This window comes from Haliaeetus leucocephalus, unplaced genomic scaffold (assembly GCF_000737465.1).
Source record: "Haliaeetus leucocephalus isolate CR32 unplaced genomic scaffold, Haliaeetus_leucocephalus-4.0 Scaffold1, whole genome shotgun sequence".
In the NCBI taxonomy this organism is placed as follows: Eukaryota; Metazoa; Chordata; class Aves; order Accipitriformes; family Accipitridae; genus Haliaeetus; species Haliaeetus leucocephalus.
The window spans coordinates 10,416,462-10,429,821 of NW_010972437.1; the positions used below are offsets into that span (position 1 = coordinate 10,416,462).

Sequence of the window (13,360 nt, forward strand, 5' to 3'; positions counted from 1 at the left end):
ATTTTGTAAGACTTTCAGATGTTAATCTCTACATTGCATTTTGTACCTCACTAATTTACCTGTTTAAAGGCTGATTTCTTTGGAGGAAAAAAAATAAATCACAGAATACTTAAGTAATTTAGCACAGTAAGTTGTTGGATGTGCTTACTTTATAAGCACTAAAACCAAGTAAAATTTGATGTTGTGATCCCTCACATGGGATATGAATGCATGAATTACTGTTACTTCAGAAGTTAAAATTATTCTAGGCCTGTGTATTATTTTGTTTTAAAAATTTGTATCTTAAGTGTCAGGCTTTTTGTAGAGTAATTTTAGGTCCTTCCCATGACAAGCAACCACTGAGCTGTTATGCATATAATATCTATTGAATTGACTGAGGAAATAATCTGTTGATATCGGAGCTATATATTAAAATTTTTTATTAGCCTGGAAGATGTCTATTTTCAGATGTCCTGCTTTTGTCAAGGAAACTGATGCTTCTTAGGTTGTTGGGAATCTGAATTTTTTTGAAAAGGGAGACTCAGTATCTGGCGTATGGGGTGTGGTGTTATTTCTCCCAATGTTCTTAAATGTAACATTAGCAACTTGCCACAGGGATGATTGATACTTTCTGTTTAATATGTCACTGAAGGATCAAGTAGAGACAGTCACTCTGATGTGAAAACAAATACTTGTTAAAATGTGAAAACCTAGCTTTGAGACCTAAGGCTACCTAGAATTTTTGAGGAGGGGGAAGAATAAGCAACTTAAGCACATGATAAAGTTTTCCTGAAAGACTTTCATACTCAGAAAAGTGTCCAAGCAGTCATTCCCATTAATTGCTTCAGAAGGCTTGAAAAAGATGTTAAGGATGTCCTGGTATTTTGGTAGAGACAGATCTATTTTTAACTTTCTAACTTTTCAGGGGTTTAAAGCAGCTATAGTAAATGAGGGTAGAGGGTTAATGAATCTGTAAGTGAATTCAGGCTCGGGGAGATACATTTGACAGTAATAGACTCTGGGCTTTCCTCAATTTACAGTAAGCATTCACATGTTACTCCTGCCAAGTATGTGTGCCCCAGTCCTGATATGAATGTGAGAAGAGGATTCTGTTTCTGCAGCAGTTGCTTCTTGGCTTCTGTTTACTGCAAGTGTGGCAATAGTAGAAGATGCCTGTCCAACAGGAATTTGGTCAAAATCCAAATATACCTGTCAGTGAACAGCAGTAGCCACACTTAGTCATGTCTTTGTAACATCAAAAAAACTTGGAAATAGGTGTATGTAGAGCAAAAAGGTACAGCAGTTGTCAGTGATATGTAATCCAGTTGCAGACTGACTCTCAGAAGATGAGATGGAAGAAAGGAGGGGGGAAAAAAAATAACAAATGCTATGGTTCCATGTTTTGTTGTCTTCTGACTTCCTAGTATGTACTTGAATCTTAATTTTTTTCTAAAGTACTTAAAAACCCGGTCCTGTGAAAATCTCACTTCTGAGAGATGTTATACAAGTCCCCTTTCTTCCTGTGGTGAAAGCCAAAATGTGGCCTGGATGAAAAGCAAAATTGAGTGGTGTGGTAAAGTGATACCTGGCAAGCTTGTTGGTGCTGTGTTCTTAGTGCTTCTGAAATATTGTGAGTAATTGCAGAGATCTCCTTTTATTCAAACATAGTTTATATATTAGGGAGGAATTATCTGGGCTATGTAAAATCTGCTGTGAAAGACTAATGAGTGTTCTAGTTCAAAATAAATTAAAATGAGTCAGTTGGTCAAATTTAACTTGAACTAAGAAGCCTGCAGAACAGGGAAATGAGGGAATGTTACTTCAAATTCTAATACCTGTTCTAAAGGGGAACACAATTGATTAGCCTTGGACATTTTGACAGAAATAGATCATTAGTGGAACCTTGGTATGAAGATGGTTTGTCACAAGGTGTTCAGCCCATGTGCAGGAAAAGCAGAAGCTCACAAGGAAAGGCAAACAAAGATGATGTGGAAGCTGACAATTTATGGACTGGTCTAGAGGTTATCAAAAGCACGCTACTAGGGGTGCATATGGTTGCCTTGAAGTCAAGAACAAGAAGGTTGAGCCTCATGTGGTGCATGAGTAGAAGCCAGTGGAAGGATTTAAAGAAAAGAATGACAGAGTGAAACAGATTGGGGGGTGGGGGGGAAAGGAGAGTGGTTTTGTCTGTCAGAACAAGGTCTGAATCAAGAGACAAAAAAGATCAGAGCTTGAAAAGATTTTTTTCGGAATATGTGGGAAGGTTTGGCTATTACTACATGACGGTACATACCCCAGGTTAATATGTTCTTATGTCAGAAATAATAAAGATGCAATTGACAATGAATCATATTGGAGAAACTTATTTGCTTTTTAGAATTAATTCCAGAATAAGCAGGTGACAATAACTTGGTAAAATTAGACTGTCTGGCTATTACTAGAGATGATGGTAGCAAAGTTGCTCTTATCCTTTTTATTTAAACATAAAAACTTAGAAATTCTTTTCTACTTCTAGGAGTGGTGAAACTGTAGCAGTAACTAATTTTTATAACCTTATTAACCGTCAAAGGCTGGGAGAAACACTTCTCCGGTGCATAAGGTTCTGAACTTAGCAATAGTTGTGCACTTGTGGATCTGTGGTGATGGATGAGTGAGTAGGCTAGAGGAAACTGTTCATTATTCAATAGTTAAGCCTGCTATTAAAAACTTCAAAAGTCTTAATCTTCATAAAGTCTGAACATATTCAGTACAAGAGTACTGGATGTAAAGAAAGTTCTAAATAATCTGCTTCTGGAGTGAGATTTTGTTAGGTTCCACAATGTGGAAGACTGTCTATGGGGTAAGGAATGGCCTCTCTGTGAATGTTTCACTAGAACAACAACCTTGAAGATTCATTTTGTGTCTTTGTTGGCAAATAATCATTTGATCAGTTCACTAAGTGTTCTCAAGCAAAATCTTTAGGCCCTCATTTCCTTCCATGTCTTGCAGATTGTTTTTTTTTCCTAATATCTCTGAGATGGTTAGAAGTTAGTGCCTCAGACCTTAGCATCTCACATTTCAATTACTTTCTTGAATTGATAAATGCAAACCTGTCCAGACTTCTGGTGTAGTAAGCCTCTGAATTTTCACATGTATGTTTGTAGTGTATCGGAGACTGTACAGAAGACACATCCCTAATACAAACTAATTTAAAAAAGTCTACAAATACATCAAGTGCATAAACAGTAGGAGGAAAGTAAGTTTTCCATGAATAAACTCAGGCTGGAAGTTTGAAAGTTCCTAATAGTTTGGACAAATAGTCTTGCAGGAGACATCAGGTTTAAAATGGAGTTTGAGAACGAGAGGGCAATAGGAGATGACTCTGTGACCAATGGATTCTTTCCAATGGTGCGTGCCTTTACTGTTTTTGCTTAAGAATGTCTTAACAGGATCTGTGTGATAGTTCATGCAAGAGAATTTTGGCAGTTGTCAGAAAGTTCTGATTCACTGAAAGGAAAGTGTTTGTGGAACTATTGATTACTGATCTGTGGCAGTGCTACTTTCTTCCAGTGTGTGGTCTTTAGGTTGAGCTCACAGGTCTCAAGTTTGTGGAGGGTGATGAAGGTGAGGAATTAAAACCGGCTCTTCTAATGCTAATGTTCCTAGGGGGGCTGATTGGCATAGGGCTGTTGGCTTCCAGGTCTTGGTGCGTAGTAATGCACCAAAGCTTCTGTCAGAGGACAAACTGTAAACATCCATCAAAAGTGTGCCATACTTGAGATTGTATCTGGTAGTCTGAAATTAAGTGTACTTCATGCTCTGGATTCTGGCTTTTTGGAGGAAAATGATGGCATCCTGAGTCAGTGGGAATTTCTTAGCACTTGGTCTTTACCAGGGGTTTGTTTCCACAACAAATAGACTAAGTTCTAATAGTGTTTAACAAAAGGAACTGCTACCCTCCAGCATTTAAAAAAACAAACAACCCAACAAAAAAACCAACCCACAACAAATTGAGTTGTCCCTTAAGATAGTGAGTATCAAGGAATTTGACTTCACCACTGCTTTTGATTTGTGAACCTCTCCGGGGTCCTGTCAGGTCACATTCAATCTTCTCTCTACAAGAATAAGACTTAGAGAGGTGTATGATGGGCAGGATAGAGAGAAGGGTTTTAAAATGAAATGTATTGATTATATAATAATTTGCTCCCAAACCGTGGGGTTTTGAGATTAAAGCAAACACTAAGATTCTTGATAGATTATCTAACTTGGCAACAGCACAAAATCTAAAGCACTGAATCATAATATAACCCTTTCAAGGTTGCATAAAATCCATTTGATCATGACTTAATTTTTGCATAGAAGGGAAGGTCCGGACTGATTCTTGTAATATTAGTTACTTCTCACTGTAGGACTGCCTCTCTGTGTACCCAGCATTGTAGTGCTGGGATTCTCAGTAAACAATTACTAATGGTTTTCAGGAGAGCTTCATAAGCCTTTGCCACTGTGAAATCATGTATTCTCCTTTTATTGTGTGACAAAAATAATTTGCAAAAAGGAGATTGCAACTGCCAGAGAGAAATACATGCAGCAAAATCCTGAAATAATCAGATATAGGAGAAAACAAGGGGTGCAGATACTGGAGATCTGGCAATTTTGGGTGTTCAGTTTGTAAATTCAAATTCATCTCTAAATTTGTAACTTATATTGAAATAATATTTCTTTCTCTCTTTGTTTCTCCATTTTGCTGCCTAAATGAAAATAGAGGTGCTGGATTTGTAGAAAACTCAAGCAACAAAGATCTTCCAGCTCTCCTGAAATGGTCTGCCCTCTAATTCCTTGCATTGCTTCAAGGAGTTCTGCTCAGTTGATGAAACTTAATTTTGACTTGTTCAGCACACAAAGAAAAACATTTTACAAAAACACCAATAAAATTCATTTTAAGAAAACTATTTTAAATGCTTTAGAAGAAATGGGGAAGTGGGTATTTTGTGAGGAATGTTTGAACTTGTACTTTTTTATATATTGAGCTTTTATTTAAAGAGGAGATCCTGTATATTTATAGTTTCAGTCCTTATTGTTGTAATAGCCTTGTGGTTGCATTAGTAAAGGGCATATTGTTTATGTACTATAAATAGTATCTTTAATCACAAGTATAATTTTAATCCTAGCTGTGGCCTTGACCAGTAGTTACATCACCTGCAGCTGAAACTCCATTAAAATCAATGGTGAAGACAGTGTGATTTCTTAGGGTCTAATAGACTTCATGACATGTCTGCCTTAGCTCTTCTGCTTGTAATTAAGAAAATATTTAAACTTCTGCACCCCTTTTGAAATTTAGTATTTTACCAAATGAAGCAAATTTTAAAGAGTATGAAATTAAATTATATAGCTTGTTGTTTGAATATATGCTGCCTTTGCTCTGTATGTAACCTTGAGGAAAAACCTGATTCTGAAAAAGCTATTGAATATTCATCTGATCTGGATTACGATGATGGCTGGGATAAGAGTCAGGTTGCTCTTTGCATAGTAGGGATTTATGATTTTAAGGTGATAGCTCTATTTACTAGTTCATTCTGTGCTGGCTGTACTCAATCAACTTGCATTTCATAGATTATTATTTTTTTCCAAGGACCTCATACGTTACCAAAACAAGGATGAGGGGTGCCCCAGCTTTCTCAGTGCAGCCCCTGCCCCCCAGTTGGACTGGCATATGTAGGAGAAGAAAGTTGTTCAAGGTTGAGTGGGTTCTGATAAGACCCATTTATCTGTGCTACAACCAATTGTGAGAACTCCTAGCTCATGGCATGAACAGCCAGCTGCCCACCCTCAAAGGTCAGGCTGGCATATGACTGCAAAATTTTGTGTATGCAGTGAAGTAGAGGCATGGAAAACCTGCCTTGACTCAGTATAAAAAATTGTGTGGGAACTTCAGAGGGGACTGTGGAGTTGCAAAGATGCTGATTTTGGCCTGCGATTCTGTAGACACATATGTTTCAGGGTCGGTATTACAGGTTTTATTGTATCTAAATGGTGATTTATGTCCTTATTCCTGCATTATTGTCCACAAGGTACTGCCCTGTGTCACAGGCCTGTATTACCTAATTTTTTCAGACTGTTTCGTTTTCATTAGTACAGCTGCTTTAGCTTGTGATCAGTGTACTGCACCTCATTGATAATCTAAGGGAGTATTAGACGCACAGAAGTGACACCTAACCCTGTCAGTCTGGCTAGATTGACCCCTCAGCTTCCGAAACATGGGTTTATTTTTTTAAAACCCAAGTTAGCCCGACATCCATTTTCACACACATTCTGGGCAGTTTAAAGGTTGGTCAGAATCGAATATTGCTCTTTCAAATTTGATAATGTATGAGTACAGAACTGTGACCTTTGATACGTAGTAATACATCAACATGACATGAGCAGTAAGTGCAGCAATTACCTTTACTACACTTGAGATTGTGTTTTAGTTCTCATCTTGTAAGCAATTATTTCAGGAAAAAAAGGATGCCTCTAAGTTAAATATATTTTGCAAATAGTGTAAATGCAGAAATTAATCTTTGGGGACTTTTTGATTTACAAGTGAATGTTTTCAAATGAGTCTTGGCTTTTAAATTAACATTGGTTCAGTGGTAGAAAGGAGTCTTGTGCCATTGGCTTCTTTTACAATACTTTTTTCCGGGGGAATTTCTTTAACCCTTTTTGTTGTGTTCTAATGTAATCCAAGTTTTGTATTCTGATTTATGGCTAAAGCCAATTCCTGCAAGCAGTTGACAAGTCATTGTGTTCTTGTTGCTCCTGTGATAATACTTAATGAGAGTTGGTTACATACGTGATGATAATGCAACTTTAAATGCTTTTAAGTGCCTTTCAGAGCATACGAGAGTGTCTCAGACCTGCACCATGTACTGATTTTAAAGGCTGTTTTAGCTGCTCCAGCAATGTTTCATCTTTTTCCTGAGCAGATCAAGATACATTTGGTTTAGTTTCCAAGCCTTCTTCCTCACCTGTTGTTATAAATTATTGGGTAAGGATAGTGCCCAACCACTACTTGGTAGGCGCTATAAAAACACAAATCAATACTCCTTGCCAAAGTGCATAAAGCCTCGAGAGGACTGGTAACAGTTGTGGCTTTTGTTCTGTGGACTAAAAATCAGAATAAAATTACTGTGTCATTCTGAGCAAGCAATTGAGTAACCATTGAATGGTGACTTTCTATCAATGCTGTCTGTCACAACCAAGACTCGATGGAATAACTTGAAGTAGAACTTTGTGTTCTAAAATATCTGCTTCCTCAGCAGCTGGGCACTGAGCAGTGTCGGCGTGCTGGCGTTAGGCACTGAACTTTAATTCAGGAGCTGGGAAAATGCTTATTCTGTTTTATAGTGAGGTGAAATCAACACCTTTTGGAATAGTTTTCTTTAAGCTGTCAAGAACCTGAACCCCTAGTCCCCAGTAACGTTTGGCTGAACTGGGACTGTGGTGCAGGAGGCAGGTGACCCAAGTTGCTGATGTGGGATGGGGACTGAATGGAGCCTGTCTCTCTGAAATCTGCCACGAGCAGAGGGGTGAGTGCTTTCTCTTTCGAATTCCTGGCTGTGAAAATTGCTCATTTGCTGTACATACACACTAGTTGTAGATTGGCAATAAACCTGAAAACTTTTGTAATGAATGTTTCATCAAAATGGAAAGGTGTCTCTAACACATTTTCTCACTACTTTTCTAGCAATATTTAGAAAATTCTTGACATTGGTGGTGTCATTTGTTCTCTGGGAGGAAAAGCAAAACAAATACATGAGATCATCACATAAATTACTCCTAATCAAGCTCTTGGCCGTACAAACTATTTTGAAAAGCCACAAGGAAGGCGCTGCCTGGGGAAATTGTGCAAAGATGTTTCTGTGGTGTTTCTTGTTGCTTTCAACCTGTGCCATGTAAGGGCACTTGGGCCCTTAACTTTCAAAATAAAAAAACCCAAAACCTCAAGCTTTTTTGCATAATTTCATTAAATTTTAAATGTTAATAGTACTAACTTATTTTGGAAAAACCCAACCTACTTTTTGTGCAGTGTTTTCCATTAAAAAGTGTAAATAGTGCATATATGGAAATCTTGAGTCTGTGCTGCTGACTTAGCAGATGAAGGTGGTTACAACAGCTCAGTGTGGAAGTTTGTTTTTCAACTGGGCCTCTGTGTTCATAGGAAGTTCCTTAGGGTGAAAGGATGCCCTTGTGCAGGTAGGTGACTCCATGGGTAGAGAAGTGCATTTGTTACTTGGCTACAAGTAACAACAGCAAAACAATGGCAACTGCTCTATCATTGCACGTCAGTATTTGTTGATCGTTTGCTCATGCTGAGTTTATTACTTCTGGTAACAACTTAGGCATCTTTAGTTCTCTGTATTGTATATTGTCAGTTCTGTAGAAATATAGTTAATAACACTGGTATTCCCCAACAGTAGAATTCCTTTTATAATATCCGGAAAATATTTCCTTTCTCGCATATTTTAAAGAAGGGAGTGAAGGTAATATTTTTTTCCACCATTGCTACTACAGCAATATGACTAGAAGTATTTATTTTTCAAAACTGCTAGTATTTTTGGTTTTCAGCTATTTGGCTACATCTGTGTGTTGCTGGCGCTTTTTTAAAGAGATGGTGAATGACCGCCTAGTTACAGAATGTATTTTCTTTTTAAGCTTCATCTTAAAACTTACCGGTTTGCAATGGTGAAATCCTCCTGGAAGGAGTTTGTTGGATTATTGAATGAGTAGTGGGCAGCTGAAATTTAGGGACGCTTACTGGAAAGTACTCAACTAAGACTGTGTGCAACTTATTGTCAATGCTCCTGATATAGTATAATAAGGCATTACATTCATCTAGTCATGAAGTCTGATCTATTTGATTTTAAAATCTCAGATCGTGTTATGAGTAAGTGTAATGATTTTGAGAGCTGGAATATTGTTAGCCATTGTGAACAGTACTGAAGGAGCCTCAGGATGTATAATGTGATAGATGCAATTTTGTTTGAATTTTTTTTTTCCAAGGCCAATTTAATTTTGATTTATTTGCCTCATTAACCCAAGGATTCAGAAAATTGAATGCCACCTGAGTGAGGTATTATTAACACTAGTGAAATATCTTCAGAATCGCTCCGTGCTTATAAATTGGTCTTTTGAAAGCATTTTAAAGGCATAATGATACTGTAGTGAAAATGTACAGCATCATTTAAAAATTGCAAAATGCTTATTTGATTTCTGAAATAAGACTTGGTCACCTGACTTAAGTATATACTGATCTATTATTTATGCTTTGAAAATAGAGCTGATAAAAAACATAAGTGTTCTTGATACTATATTTTGTCATATCTAGCTAAAAAGATTGAAATCCAGAGAAACAATTTTCTGAAGAAATGAAATAGTATGCCCTCCTGAACCCCTGGGGAAAATAGCCTCTCTGTTTGCTCAGAATATGAAGCAGTAAAACAGTATAAGTAAAACAGACAGCCCATGTCACATTCCTATTTGTACAGTCTGGAACGATGTTTTAAAAACATTTTCTAGTTATTTTTGATAAATAAATGGTGCAAATAACATCTGCAAACCAACCCTGCTGATGCAAGATTTTTCAGATCAGATTTGTTTGTCAGTGAAAGTTCAGAAAATTGCTTTGCAAAACTAAAGTTGTATAACTCCCCAAAATATGCATAACAAATGTACAAGAATATATCTCTCTCTCCTTTTGCCTTCCCTCAAAGAAACTAATGCTGATTCTCCATCATCTTTGCTTCTGGGCTCAGAAGGTAGCTTGATAAAATTATCAAATACCAAAAAGCTCAGTTGCTAAACACAGACGTGTTTATAAAGTGTTAAATAGCTAAACACTCACGTTGGTAGTGGGGCATCCAGTTACCCTTTTGGAACAGTGTATCCTGATTAAAGTCTTGAGATTTCCCCCTGAGCCATTAGTGCCCCACTGAAAGCTAAGCTTAGGGGTTATAAGAGCCTTCCGCAGGTGACGCACCTATGGTCAGGGGGTATAAAGGACATAAGTGTGTTGCCTGGCTGTTGCTTTCTGCAGGTTCTGCCAAAGGCTGGCACACTGAGGATGGCGGGAAGTTCCTCAAAGTCTTGCGGCTTCCAGAAGCGCACTCTTCAGTGTAAGGATGCTGACGCCGCTCTTAATTTCCTTCACCGACGTAAGCCGAGACGGAAAAAAAATTCCCTGGGCAGCAGGGTTGAGAAGTCTGATGTCACAGCTCTACAAATGCCCCGTTGCCCAAGACTGGCCAAGGAAGCCTGTGACTGTACATCTCCCAAAACATTGCTTGCTGAGGGAGTGGGCTTTCAGCTGCATTTGAGGAATATGTGTCTTCAAGGCTCTCTTGTTATGCTTCAGACTTCTGTTCTCCACAGAGTTGCTTAAAACCAACTGTAATGATATTTTTGTAAGGATTCTCAGTCAATGGATGCCATTTCAGGCTAAATTCTGCAATACATCCACGAAGTACAAGATACATGTATTTTGTAAATATGTATGTGTTTAATAGTGACTAAAAAAAAGAATTTGTTTTTATTTTTCAGCCTTTACAAAAAATAATGATTTAATAAACTCTTCCCTCTGAGCTTATACAACACTGGAATATTACCTGGTATTTTATTTTAATACCTGAACAAAAAATGGGGTTTACTAGACTAGTAGTATTTAATTAGTGGATCTCTCTCCGTTGAATGAAAAAAGTCTTGGGTAGGGAGTTTTTGTCAGGGTCAGGACTAGAATTGTAGAAAAGTTAATTTTTGTGTTACGGATGTAAGTGTTCACTGTCATATGTAATGATGGTGGTGATAACTGAGAACATGACAGTCTTTGAATAATCTGAATGGATACTTCAGTACAGCAAATATAAGAAGGAATGAACATGGTAGTAGTAAGTCCTAAAAAATTCAAGCATTACTAATCCACCCAAGATACACTTCAGGTTTCTCTTTGGCAAAAGGCTGAAGTGCTTCAATACAGCATGATTTGTCTAGAAGTAATTTTTCATTTCTTAATGACAAGGACATTATGTATAGCCATGAAGGGATATCACCATGATTTTATTGAACCTGCCTTTATTGCATCATTTATTTCCTCAGAAATCTTGTTCTAATTTGGTATTTGTCCAAGTAATTATGAATTGAATTATTTGTTTAGCATTTTTGATAAAACAGTTAATGGTTTCTGTAGTGCTTAGTTGAAAGTTCCTTGGTCATGGGCAATGGGTGTCATTTTCCATGCTAGGAGGCCAGGAGATCTTAGAGAAAAAAGGCACTTTTCAGTTATTTGCTTACTGTCTTTTGTGCTGAAAGTATGCTAGGACTGTAAATAAATAATTTTTTAATTATTACTCACTGGAGTTCCAAGGAGTGTCTGTAGAGAACTTAATTGAACAAATCTGTTTTCACTTAATGAAAGAATACTGGGGGGGGGGCAGGGGAGACAGGAAAAAAAGAACAAAGCACCAAAAAACCCCCAACCACTCTTTGGGCTACTTGCCTGCAGGTAGGGGGAACACAGAGAACATACAGGTCTGTGGTGGTTCTCATGGAAGCACTTCATGCTGGGGCAGGCTGTCCTCTGGGATTTGAACTGACCATTGCAGAACATGTCCCTCTTCTATCACAGGCAGGAGCTTGGCCATACTTGATAATCAAGTTCTAGTTATGATTAATAAAGAGTTAATAAGATATCTGTAAGATAAATTATACTAGAAAGGTGATATGCACTCTTAGAAGCAATAGAAGTATTAACTCTGTAGCTAAACCCACTACTGTCTAAGACTTGATTAACTTGCTAAAGTGTCTGTCTATCAATAATATTTATAAACTCTTATGTACAGTCTGACCTATACTTAATCCCAGATCTCCTTGGTGGCTCCAGTAACAGGCAGAGGAACTACACATGCTTAAAGAGCTGAGTGACAGTGGAGAATCTGCAAAGGGTTTTGGTGGCTCCCATTTACTAGTAATCTGTCAAAAGTAATTAAATCTTCCAGAAGGCTTATTCTTGCCCACCCTTAGCCTACTTGCTGGGGGAGCAGAGTGGAAAACAGAGAAAGCCTTGAGGCTGGACAAGCACTGTTCAGCAACAGCGAAAACATCAGAACACAGCACCAGAGGGACTGCTATGAAAAAAGTTAACCCTGTCCCTGCCAGACCCTATACAGGCAGTTTTGAATTAATTTGGATACTCTCAAGAGGCTAAATATGGAGATAGCATCTGACTGGAGAAGGTTGGTTACTGCCCATGGTTTCGAGTCAGCTGGCAAAATTCTTTTAGAAGAAAAAAAATTTATAATATCTGTGTAAAAGTTACTGCAGAGAGTATTTTAGCCAAGAAATCACAGGAGGCTCTGGGAAATGCAGTTACTGGAGGAAGAAGCTCTCATATGTCAACAATTACATGGTATTTGTGGTGGCTATTCTGGTATGAGAAAGTGTTTGTACTGGACAAAGATAAGTTTCTCGCTTATCTTGCAGTGGGAAAATGCAGGGCTTGGCTCCTGTTTTGCACTTCACATAACTAAATTACTGCTTTTTGTTGGAACATTTAAACAAAAACAAACGAGCAAGAAAATCTCTGAAGGCTGTTAACAGCAAAACCAATGCTGTGCCAGACTTGGGCTTCTCTGCACCATGGAGACCTCCAGTGCCTGTCTGTGCAAGGTGGAGCACATCTTGACGAAGCTGTGGGCTGTCAACAGCAGCTACTGCTGGCAGTGTTGCCTCAGTAGCATGAAATTAAAAACCCCCAAGAGGAAGGTGTGCCAGTTTTGACTCCTGACGCTCAGCCAGTGCCCAGTTCCAGGCCATCGTGCCTCTGCTCTTTGCAGTACTTTGTAGGACTACTCATAAATAGTGCCTTGAAATGGCAGGAGCTGTCTTTAGCTCTTAAGAGCAAACAGCTGGGAGCTGTAAGGACACACACAGACTTTCCTGTCGCACAGTGCTTGTGCCCTGTTTGCAGCAGAGACAGCCCACTCCCTACCACCTGGGAGTCCTCTGCTTTTCAGGAGCAAGTGGTGAAGCCTGGTGCTGGGTGAGTGCACTTTTGGTTAACCCCGAAGGCTTGTTTCCTTAGGTTTCCCTTGGTTTGGGCTTGGGCTTAAACGAGAGTGCCTAAACAAATTGACATCTCCCTTCCGCTCACCTCAACCTTGAGTAACAAATGTGTTGGGAGGGGAATCAACTGCAATACAGATGAGAGCAATACAGTGTGTACTAGGAAATGGGAAGTCCTACAACAAGGAAAACAAAATAAGTAGCACAGATATAAAACAGGGGCATGTATGATCAGCTACAGTCATTACACTGAAGCAGCTTCACTCCTGTCTTCTCTGTTGTGCTAGTCAAACTCTTCCATTTTTTGTTA

At 38.4% G+C, this 13,360-nt stretch overlaps 1 protein-coding gene across 2 annotated transcripts in view; it reads left to right on the forward strand.

Moving 5' to 3' along the window:
* KIAA1715 (KIAA1715 ortholog) overlaps positions 1-13,360 on the forward strand; it is a 57,503-nt gene that overhangs the window by 43,448 nt on the left and 695 nt on the right. Inside the window, exon 14 of one of the 2 annotated variants that reach the window (XR_774276.1) lies at positions 5,588-6,509. The exons of the other annotated variant lie outside the window; for it this stretch is intronic. The gene's annotated coding sequence lies outside the window, so the exon portion shown is untranslated. Of the gene's footprint in view, positions 1-5,587; positions 6,510-13,360 lie in introns of those variants that run through there. 2 annotated transcript variants of the gene reach the window in all.